Consider the following 10689-nt stretch of genomic DNA (forward strand, 5'->3'; position numbering starts at 1 on the left):
TCCTTTCACATTGAATTTTAATTCCACTTGAAACTTTCCCTCGTTGTTTCTTCAATGTATTGCTTGAACTGTAAGGGCGAAAGACTAAATCCCTTTCTTACACTCTTTGGATACTATTTGACAAGGGATGCCTTATCTATACGCTATATGTCACTTTTATGTGTTTTACTGTTTGACAAGGGATACTTTTCACCCTACCCTGTTATGCAGGCGGTTTTTGGTATATTTATTAACACTATATTGCAATATAACATTATGATTGTCGTAGACATTATTTCGTCCGCCCATGACGTGACCGTCCAGACAGTGGTTTTATCTGTTCTTTATTGGCACAATTTCATTAATTTTACGCTCATGATAGTCATCACGTTGTATCCTATGCAGACCAACGACCGTAACGGTAATATAGCTCCTACTTTATAAAATTTATGTAACATTCCACTACTGATATCGCATATCAGAAGTAACATTTTTGAAGTTCCTTTGACGAGATGTCTTTCAGTTAAAATTTTAATGATAACACGAACTCATGTGCATATCACTTATATCACGCACTGATCGATCTTCTTTGGGTCTCCCTGGCAACCTTAGAGCGACCAGGACGCTTTCTCCACAGGTAGCCTCTTTGGCCCTAGTAAGACGAATAGGTAGCCATGGTTACTAGTATGGCGTCCTTGCTATCATCTTTGGCCCTAGTAAGACGAGTAGGTAGCCATGGTTACTACAGTAGCGTCCTTGCCATCATCTTTGCGTTGGTCGATAACAGTACATGATAGAGGACCACACCGTTTAGGTCGCAATAATTACCTTTTTACACTATATTTTATAAGCTATAAGATTTTAACGTGTTTCATAGGTCCTATAGATGGTAATAATGACTTACAGTAACTACCACGTTACTTTCTTAAGCGGCGGAAATACAACTTACGTGATTGACTATCCACGTCGTAATGGCAGATACGGTGGGCGGGGTTTCATGTATTTAATTAGTTGCTGGTGTTCTTCACGTTTCAGTACACCACCAGCCACAAACAAGAGGACTGTCATGCGCCACCGCCTCCGGCAGACATTAATGCTGTATCAGCGTTATTTACTGCTTTATGAATATATGATTTCGTCCTTTTTATGTTCATATCAATTCCTGTTTATTGTAGGTCCGAAGACGGTCTGAGAAAAAGATCGAAACAGGTCACCATTAAAAAAGTTAAGTGATCAAGACTGCTTCCAGTTTATTTAAAACTCTAAATGACAAGGTTGGTCTCTGCGGCGAGTGGAGACGCGTGGGAGGGACATGCTGACGTAATCGACGCTCGGCCTACCAACAGAAACTGCAACATTTAACTTCACTACGCAGTTTTGACACCACAACTCCTAGGTGACTGGCGTTTCCAGAAATGAAAAAACAGAGGATATGAAATGTTCCGGACAAATCCGATATGCGACGAAACCGAACGACGGACCCATCGCATACCTCTTATTGTGCCACTTACATGCAGTATCCACGATTAGCAAGGTGGTTATCGCCAAGCGTGAACGTGCATTGGCCGGCCGTTGTGGCCAAGCGGTTATAGGCGCTTCAGTCCGGAGCCGCCCCGCTGCTCCAACGGTCGCAGTTTCGAATCCTGTCTCGGGCATGTATGTGTGTGATCTCCTTAGGTTAGTTAGTTAAGTAGTTCTAAGTCTAGGAGACTGATGACCTCTGATGTTAAGTTCCATAGTGCTTATAGCCATTTGAACGTGCATTGTTTTCCTTTCAATTCTTCCTTTAAGGGGGATAGCAGGCTGCTGACTTGTTGATGTGCAGAATATCTAACAATAAATCAATACTCTAAAATGCAGCTGTAAGATCGGCAGTATATTTACAGTTTGCAGCCGATATTTTTGTAGGGCATTACGTCTATATTTATTCCGTCGACAAATCGATCGATAGTTCTAATTATATACCGAGGACCCGTAGTGAAATTTTTTAAATGTCGATATATCGGCTTCTCGTGAAAAATATCAACAGCCCTACTAAGTGGTGCCGGCCGGTGTGGCCGACCGGTTCTAGGCGCTTCAGTCCGGAACCGCGCGACAGATACGGTCGCAGGTTCAAATCCTGCCTCGGGCATGGATGTTTGTAATGTCCTTAGGTTAGTTAGGTTTAAGTAGTTCTAAGTTCTAGAGAACTGATGACCTCAGATGTTAAGTCCCATAGTGCTCAGAGCCATTTGAACCATTTACTAAGTGGTAGGCGCGTCTGAGTGCCATGTAGCGGGCTCTGGTTCGATTCCCGGCCGGTTCGGAGATTTTCTCCGAACGGGGACTGGGTGTTGTGTTGTTCTCATCATCAGTTCACCATCATGAACACGTAAGTAGCCCAATGTGGCGTCACCCGAAAAGACTTGCAAGTCGACTGACGAATTTCCCCAGGTTGGGACTCCCGGCCATGAGTGCCATAGGATAATTTCATTTCAGTATGTATCCATCGCGACAGTAGTCTCTATTGTCCTGACAATGACGGTACACATTTACAGAGTAACTCGTTGCAGTGTTGAAGTTGCGCAGAGGGTAACGTGCTTGTTTGTCATTCATAGTTTCATGTTTACAAATCATCGGTTCTCTCTAGTGACAATTTTTTTGTTTGTTTCTTAATTCCATATATGTCTATATTTTTTTATGTTTCTGCCGCGTAGAACTTTAGAAATTGACTAACTGCTCGTGGTGTTCGTTTAGGAGGTAAAACGGACGATTTCTTCACTAAGAGACATTCCACGGCCACATATTATGGCTCAAACACGCATATTCGTGGGCACTTTTATTTAATGTATGCATGAGTACGGAAAAATATATTACCAAGATGTGGTAGTGTACAAACTGTGAAATACGGCAAAAATATGGGATGCAATATGGCCGTTCAGCTCTCTCCGAGTACTCTCTCAACAATGCCGGTATAGTTTTTCTTGATAGACACGGCGAGCAGCACTCGAGAGATGGAGGTTGATGTCCCAGACGAGAGGTCTGAGCTCGCACAGAACTCTGAGATCTTTGCCCTCTCAGACACTGCCAGCGAGCTGACTCTCGGCGCTGTTTACACGACACGTATCACTCGCAAAAGACTGAAAAGTTCTCACGTACGGACACGCGAGTACGTCGTTCACGCTGTGTGCCGAGTGCTCGTCCGGCGGGCCGGGCCGTTCTGCAGTGTCCGCTGGGCGCCAGGTGTGTGTCCTTGGGCCCGGGCGCAGAGTTTCGCAACGGCCGCCCGGGCCGGTCCGGCTGCGTGGCGTCCTCGGGAGCGGAGTTGAATAACCGCCAAGCAGGCGGCGGCGGCGGCGGCGGCGGCTCTGCACTGCGGACGTGGACGCCCGCCAGCGGCAGCGCGACGCCACGCCGGGAGGTAAACAACGTGCTTTATGGCCGCCCGCTGCCGGCCCCCGCGTCTTCTGGGCAGCCTTCCACCTCCACTGTGTCTTCACAACAACAATACACACCAGAGGACCCGTGCGAAGCGTTCACACTTTAAAAGTTGTAAATAATAACACTATTTCGAATAACTGTAGTTGGCTCTGAGCACTATGAGACTTAACATCTCAGGTCATCAGTCTGCTAGGACTTAGAACTACTTAAACCTTACTAACCTAAGGACATCACACACATCCATGCCCGAGGCAGGATTCGAACATGCGACCTTAGCGGCCGCGCGGTTCCAAACTGAAGCGCCTAGAACCGTTCGTCCAGGAATAACTGTAGTGCACGGGATAAAGGTAATTGTGAGAATGAAGAAATAACATCTTTAAAAACTGGCCAAGTGCGAGTATCACTCGCTCACTCAGTGTTCCGTACAAACTTAATTGCGTTCATCCATCCTCTGAGAATCTCAAATATATTAGCCTGTTATCGATATCGATGCTGGCAAGACTCTGGTTCCGGGAATTCCAACGCCGTATCAGAATTTCCACGGCCATACTAAAAGAAGCGAGCAAGGGACTTCAGTTTATATATGTAGAGAGACAGTATTTAATAATACATTTATTATTTACTTACGAAAACGTGTACAAGTTAAAATTTATGAATTACAATTTAACAACTAGCAATTTAACTAGTTTACTTTACTTGTGCTCTGAAACCTTGCTTCTTGCAGAATTTCGTGATCCTAGGTCAAAGCAAAGTACCCTACAGGATTTGATGAACGAGTTGGCGAGTATCAAAATATCTGACGAAAATGACCGAATCTTTTGAGTGCATTGACTTAGAAGCTTAAATTTTTTACACTGCCAAGGGACAATAGCCTTCATTATGTGTTTAGTGTGAACAGGATACGCCAACCTCTTCCAGAGAATAAGGGGTCTGAGAATACTGACGAACAGACGTATAAAAATGACAAAAAATATTTTTTCGTGTGTTATAATTACAAATTAACAATTTTCAACTTTTTCTCTTTTACTTAAACTGTACTTCTTGCCGATTTGATGATTCTAGGTCAATGGGAAGCAACCTACAGGTTTTCATTAGTGAGCTTTCGAGTATCAAAATATGTAACATAAATGGTTGTATCTTTTGATTGCATTAATTTAGAAGCTTAAATTTCTTACATCGACAACGAAAGATAGACCTTAATAAGTAACATAAATGTGAACTTGATACGTTTGCCATTCCTGAGAGAAACCTTAGCTGTCGGACAGGGCAACGGCCTTGCCGCAGTGGCTACACCGGTTCCCGTGAGATCATGAAAGTTAAGCGCTGTCGGGCGTGGTCGGCACTTGGATGGGTGACCATCCAGGCTGCCATGCGCTGTTGCCATTTTTCGGGGTACACTCAGCCTCGTGGACCCAATTGAGGAGCTACTCAACCGAATAGTAGGGGCTTCGATCAAGAATACCATACCGGGAGAGCGGTGTGCTGACCCCACGCCCCTCCTATCCGCATCCTCCATGGAGGATGACACGGCGGTCGGATGGTCCCAGTAGGCCACTCGTGGCCTGAAGACGGAGTGCTTAGCAGTCGGACAGCCAGACAGGCACACGGACGGACGGACGGACAGACAATAAAGCTATCCTACAACTGTTCCGTTTTTTTACAGATTGAAGGAAGGGACGCTAAAAATGAAACAGTGATCATGAATTTATCACACATTCTTTTCATATACATTTTCATGAACCAAATTTTTAACAAAATTCTTTACAGTGCATTACAATACGTCGCCGTAGTTTTTCGATTACTTTAACCCTTTGTTGCCTGACGGTACTTAAAAGTACCAGTAAGTTTCGACTCTCATTATTTTCTCGTGGTGCAGTTTCGTGATCTGAAAGCCTGTCGGTACGTAACAGTAACTCTGCTCCACTGTTTCATAGATGTTATTGTGCAATACATAGACCTCTCTGGCGGTCAGAGCTTGAAATTGTTTTTCGCGCGCTGCTGTGAAAACAGAAGATTGTATGTGCTTGTTTCCATGGTTTTGCCTGAATTTGTGTGCAGTTTATTGAAACTTCCGTTGAGTTTTCCATTGTAAGTACTTACCTTCTTTGTTTTTTTTATAATAGCTTGAAGCATTACGTTACAAGTGAATGAGATAAAGTGGAAAATATAAGGCGGACTTATTAGTACCGTCAGGTTGTGCGAACAGTTTATTGTAGCAACAATACGTTACCTCTCACTAGTTGTTCTGTCCACTTTTTCTCACACAGAAATCTGTAAATACATTTGCCTGTGGAACAATTAGCACAAACAGGAAAGGTTTGCCAGGGAATTTACCTAAAGAAAAATGTCTAAACCGTGGGGAATCTAATCACAGAGTCATCTTTAGACCTGACAGTATTTCAATGGAGGGAAAGTAAAGTAGTGTATTTTGCGTCAAACTTCCATGGCACTGAACAGAGCGTAGTGACAAGAAAACAGAAAGCTGGAACTAGTATGACTATACCATGACCAGTTATTGTATGTGATTACAATAAACACATGGGTGGTGTGGATCATGCAGACAGATTACGTTCAACTTATGGTCTTGACAGGCGATCAAAGAAACAGTGGCACCGTCTCTTCTGGGGAGCAATAGAAATTGCTTTTGTCAATGCTTACGTCATTTCCAGTGATCTACATGGGGCACTGCCACTGCTGGAATTCAGGAGTGCTTTGGCACTAGGGTAATGAATGAACAGCAAGTGCCAAATCTCAAAAAGAGAAACTCTGGTAAAGATGAAATAACTCCCCCAAAGAGAAGGAAGGATAACTTTTCTGTTCCGCAGAATGTACGTCTTGGCAACTGAGAAAACCATTTTGTAGTGTTCAGTTGTAAAAGAGGACGATGCAAAATGTGTGCGAAAAATAAAATTCAGTCGACACCACATTCACAATGTAGTACATGTAAAGTGTATTTGTACTACAATGAGAAAAAGAACTGTTTCCTACAATTTCATGAGGTATCACTAACACTAAATATGTGATATGTATATACTGTCAAAAATGTATAGCTAAGTTACTATGTATTGTGAAGTTGCTCTAGAATAAATTTATGCGAAATTTTTAAAAAATTCAGAAATATCATATTTCTGTTAGTTAATTTTCTATTGTAAAAATATTTAATATTTATGTGGAATAAAGTACAAGCTATAAAAATTGGAGCATTTTTCTGCGCATATTGTGATTCTGTCCATGGAGTCTGACGGTACTTCTGAGTACCAGGAGAGCAAAAAGTTGTGAAAAATAAAATAAAACTTTACAAAAAATCCTACCGTCATTTGAGGCCACAATAGCATCAATTCTGCAAAGAAAATGTTAAAAAGTAAATTTTTTCTTATGTCAGGAAACAAAGGGTTAAGGTCTGCAAAAATGTTAGGTGATTTAGTTACGCTTGAAAAGGCTACATATAATTCTGCGTGAGTAAAAACTTAGTAAATACAATCCTGATCTCTGAAGCGTTTGTCCGTGCGACTTGTTTATAGTGATCGAAACACGGTTTTAATAGGCAACTGTCCTCTTGCCACGATATTGCTGCTTTTTTTCTTTTTTTTATCACCACCGACATGCTTGTATCAGCTGGTGTTATGTTTATCCGTGGTATGAAAACAGTTTTCCAGCTGTCAATCATCTGAGCAGCGGTAAACAGTGGAGCCATCTGAAACTTTCGCATTTTCATAGTTGTAAATAATGAAAGTATTTGGTTTAAGTGTACCCGTTGGGTTAACTGTAGTTGGAAACAATGAAAAATGTTTGTCGCTTCGGAAAGTATATTCCTTCGGGGAAGTCAAGTTGTACGAGTTAATGGACTACCGCAGTGGCCGATTATTGTCTATGGCAGTGCTGCATACAACTTATCCGCTTAACAAGTATTTTAAAACAAATTGGATTTGTAATAAGATAATATGAAAAGGGAGTCTCTTATTTTCATTTAATAAGTTAGCTTCGTTAAATATAGGTATGAAGCTGAGTATCCATGATGTCCTTTTGCCTACGACAGTTAAAAATCCCCATTTTGTTAAAATTTTCCACAAATCTTAAGTTGTAGCGAAAATCGATGGGCAGTGTCAGAAACCGGTTAAAAAGGCTTTTTGCAAGGATATTGCTCTTGTCGTGGTATCCCAGTCAGGCGCGGATACAACAGAAGGGGCGAGATACGGAGGGGACATGGGGACGGGGCGAGTGTCATGGGGGTCCTAACCACACTACCTCCCTCCTCCCTCCCCCCCGCAAAAAAACATACGTCAGTAAAAGTTTTTATATCACTATGTATATCAATATCCAAATTTCCCAGCTAACTTTCGGAGAATATAAATCAGATGGACAAAAATACGGAAACACCAAAAATACATTTCCATATCTCATACGGTGTGGGAAAACCGTTGGCTTTTAAGAAATATTCCAGATGTTTCGGAATGGTTGAATACAGGTCCTATATAGTTTTAACGGGAATCTTACATCATTCTTCCTGCAAAATTGTATGCAGTTCAGGTAATGATATTCGAGGTGAATAGCGATCACGCACCCTTCCCTCCAAAATGGACGACAAAGGCTCAATAATATTGAGATATGGTGACTGTTGTGGGCAGGAGAGTTGCAGCTGTCATCTTCGTGCTCAGAAGACCAGTCCTGGGTGTTGCGATCTGGGCGAGCAGGAGGCCTGTTGTCTTGGAACACAGCACCACTATTGGGGTGCAAACGTTATACCGGACCTGATGAGCCAGAGTGGTCATATAATCCTTGCAAAAATCCTACCTTGCAAGAGTAGTCATTAGGCCACTGAATACGACGATATGGCTGCTGAAATCACCACTGAACCCCGTCATGTTTCACTCTGGGCAGGAAACAGCCTGCATCGTAGGCTTGGGATGGAGTTAGTGTTAAACAAGACGCACTCGACTAAATGAGTTTCTTTCAATACTCCACAACCAGGTTTTACGCCTTTGCACCACGGTTTCCTGTTACGAGCATTTGCATCACTGGCGAGTGGTTTTGGAATTCCAGTTCGCCATGTAGTTTCCAACTTATGGAGCTCCCTTCGTGTGTTTTGGGCACTGAACCGTTCGCGAGTGCGACATTCCGTTCTGTCGTCCTGTTCTTTTTCGTCACAATCCTCTCCAAAGTCCGTCTGCTACGATCACACAGTACGCTCTTTCTTCCGCGTTGTGACTTCGCGGATTATTTTTTCACTTTATGCGGTATAAATCTTCGGTAAGGTGCCTCTTGGTTGCGGAAGCATCCACCGCAGGAGCACTAACGATTTGCCCACGTACAGATTCATTTAGCTCAGACATAATACACTCACAACTACACAGAACGCTGTTCTGACCACGACTCACACTTGTAACATTTTGAGGACATTGCACAGGTTTCGTTTGTGGTCAAATACAGCAGCCCCTCCTGCAGACTTGGTTAGCATCTACATTTATTTTCGATTATGCATTCCTTGCGGTCTTTCCACATTTTTTCCATCCCCTGCAGTAGCATGAAAACTAAGAGTCTTGAAAATGTCAAGGACTTCTACAAACTACAATCTACGTTTAACATAGCATACTTTTCAGCTGCATAGTGAGGCCATGTCTACTTGGACGTATTTGAATCCTGACCGGCAACATTCCAGCCTGGTAATGGTGCACATTCATAGGCCATGACTGTACGTGCTATCAAATACAAATTCGGCACGGTTCGCGTCTCCACAGGAAGAACTATCAAAACACAGAAATTTGTGTAAGGAAAGACAGAAAGAGGAAAAAACTACCACTAAGAACAAAAAAAAAAAAGACTGGCACCCAGAAGACAAATAGAAACGACAGATAGGCCAGTATTCACCCTTCATTTACAGGCCTGCATAACTACAGTCTGTAGACCTGTGCTTGGTGAAATACTGATGACAATGGTGAGCGCACACTTCGAATTTATGCTGTGTAAATCATTAACTTTTCAAAGATGTGAGCATCTGTTGCTATCATAGCTCTTAAATTAATGCCGTGGAACATGTACTTTTCAGGTTTCCAAATGCTTGATTTCTCTGAATTCCAATTTGTCGGACGCTATTCTAAAGCAATGTATTAAGCACTGATGTAGACAAATTATTATAATAAAACATTTGTATATTGTATTGTAATTAAACAATTTATTACTATCTTAAAACATTTTATATACTTAATCAAAATATCCACGGGTGTACTGCCGGTCTACAGTGTCCAACGGGCACAATATTTCGGCGATCATATATGTCGCCATCATCACCTGATGATGGTGACATGTGTGATCGCCGAAATATTGTGCCCGTTGGACACTGTAGACCGGCAGTACACCCGTGGATATTTTGATTATCAAATACGCCGGGAGAAACTCAAGAATCACATTTTATGTACTTTGTTACTGCTAACATCGTAAACATCTCAGGTACATTAGAAGTGGGGAAGACGGCAAATTATCTTTTAGGGGAGGGATCGGGGGAAAGACAAACCGACAACAACAACCGCCCCACCCCCCACCAGTACATAATCCCATATACCCGCCTGATTTCGATTTAAGAACAAAATACACACGTCATATATAGGTATTTACATAGTTACAAATCTAGTTGGCAATTGTGGGGCAGGTAGTCGGCCATGACATTGTAGTAAGAAGCATAGCAACATTTCCCCAAAGTAATTTTGGGAAAACAGGGCAAACCTAAATCAGTCGTGCCGGGAAGAGACTGTAGCCTACATGCTCCCAACTTCAAGGCAAGTCTGTTTAAAACAGCACACTGTCAGTCGGTTCATCCCGAGTGTACAATACTGTTTGGATTATACGATCTTAGTAAGAAGTTTTTTAATAATGTAAAAAGCTAGTGCTACTTTAGGTTACCTTCCAATAGGAACGTAGCGGCACTCAACGACTCTTTTATGACTTTTTAATGACAGAGCACACCAATCGGTCGTCCTTTTCCTGCTGATTTTATTTGGCAAATCTAGATTTCGACCATTTCGTAGTATCAGTGCATGTTCTAGTACGTCAGTCCCTGTTATTCGGGCTTCTGTCACCGTTCTTTCAAGACTACTGAAAGAACTGTAACAGAAGCCCGAACAACAGGGGAATGACATACTAGAACGTGCACTGATATTATGAAATGGTGCATTGATAATGGCTAGGCATTAGCCGAAATCTGAAAGAAAAGGTCGACTGATTCCTGTGCTCTATCATTTGATAGTGCTTCATTTCTCAGTACGGATACTTGTAACATATATTATTCCATAATGTAAA

This window comes from Schistocerca cancellata, chromosome 3 (genome assembly GCF_023864275.1).
Source record: "Schistocerca cancellata isolate TAMUIC-IGC-003103 chromosome 3, iqSchCanc2.1, whole genome shotgun sequence".
NCBI lineage: Eukaryota > Metazoa > Arthropoda > Insecta > Orthoptera > Acrididae > Schistocerca > Schistocerca cancellata.